Genomic DNA, 2,053 nt, shown 5'->3' on the forward strand with positions numbered 1-2,053 from the left:
AGATCATTTAGGGGGCCTGGACTTCCACTCCCACATACCACTAGTGACGCACTCCTCCCCTTCCATGCAATGAGATACTAATTTGAAATAAAAAGAAATGAACAATTGATACATGCAACAAAAAATATGGATAAATCTAAAAATAATTATGCTGAGTGAACACAGCCAGACAATAAAGAATACAAATTATATTAGCCCTGTTAAAACCTTTAAAATCCAACTTATCTATAGTGACAGAAAAAAGACCAGTGATTGCTTGGGGAGGGAGCAGAGAGCAGTGGAGCGGGAGGAAGAGAAAAGGGACAAAGGGGCACAAACGAACGTGGTGATGACACATATGTGCACGATCTTGTCTACAGCAGTGATGTCTTGTGCAGATGCATATGTCAAACTTATCCAGTTGTGTATTTTAAGTATATTCTGTTTGTTGTATGTCAATTAGACCTCAATAAAGCTATTTAAGAAAATACTGAACAAAAAAATCCCAATACTAAGGTCATACTTCACACCAATTAATTAGGATCTCTGGAGATGGGAGGGAGCCAGCCAGGAATTAATAGTTTTGAAAGCTCCCTAGGTGACTCTAATGTGCAGCTATGGTTGAGAAGCCCTGCAATATGAAGGCCCCTGGAAATAATAAAGGGATCATGTGATCAGCTGTGTGCAATGTACTGGAGAATACAAACAATGGGAAATGAAGAAGAAGCCACATGATCTGACTAGGAAGAAGTTAATGTTGAATTAGAAAACAGAGATACATGTCCAAAAAAGCTCCCAGTCACCATGTGATCTACAACATAAGCTATCCTGGGTTCAATTAATCCTTTATTCCAAGAATCACACAGAAAACTTTCAGGCCAGGCTCTACTGGAGGATTTTATTGACTCTGTGACAAGGTGATCGATGACTTAGGTCCTAAAACAAATTTGCCAGAGTGGGAAAACATACAAATATATACACTTTGTCTCTGTTTTAGGTTTTCCCAGGGAACTCTTACATGAAAGGAAATTCATGGTTTAAGATTAAAGCATCGCCTTCNGTCCAGAAGCGGGCGACTGATCTGCCTCGCCTGGGAAGAACGCAATGATGGTGCCAACTTGGGCCAGTGGAGCGACGTCCTCCACAACTAGATTGAAGAACAAAAAAAACAACAATAGCTGTTCCCTTTCCCCCAATTCCCCAATAAAAATCTTTAAAAAATAATAATAATAAATAAATAAATAATAAAAAAATATATACTTGTATTTTTTTCAATTTTTACAGTATGCATATGATACATTTATGATTTTGAATAATTAATAAAGTATTAAATGTCTTTAATCAGCAATAAAAGTTTCAATTCAATGACAAATGAACTTCAAATATGCATTCAGAACTGGGCAAGAGAAAAACAAGGAGTCACTGGAATTCATGTTTTAGGCTCTCACTGTAATGAAGCACATGGTTTAAATAAAGGATGGAAACAAGATCACTGGCCAACATGCTGACAATCTTCAACAAATGTCAAATCAGCCTGCTATCAATTCAAATTAAAAATCTAAATAGTTACAAGTGACTTCCAAATATATCTCAAGACTTTCCATCTTCTTGAATTCACATTTTGTAGTTAATCTCCATCCTCACTCTCTGGACCTCCCCTTTCTGCAAAAGCATTAAGCAACAACTGAAGCCACTGTTTTTGGTACTTAAGCCTAGCACACTAATTTCAAAGAAGATCTAATGTTAGTAGAAGAGGAAGAAAGTCACTATTCTCTGTAATCTCAACATCCAGTTCCAGGAACTTTACCCTTCAAATAAAAGTAAAATACTAAATATGCACATTTCAGGTCAATCAGTTCCAGAAAACAGCTACTTTTTTTTTTTCCCCTGAAGGACTGAACAAATCAGATTTGCCTTTGGCTTCTGTTTTAATGGCTGAGATTTGTTTGATATTGAATATTATTACAGCAACGTTAAAAACGAGGGGCCTCAGATACTCTGGCTAGAGCAACTCCTGTATGACTGGTGATGTCCTCAGCCAAGTATGTGGCTGATTATCTCTTACTAAATGCTG

Source organism: Hipposideros armiger, unplaced genomic scaffold (assembly GCF_001890085.2).
Source record: "Hipposideros armiger isolate ML-2016 unplaced genomic scaffold, ASM189008v1 scaffold_179, whole genome shotgun sequence".
Classification (NCBI taxonomy): Eukaryota; Metazoa; Chordata; class Mammalia; order Chiroptera; family Hipposideridae; genus Hipposideros; species Hipposideros armiger.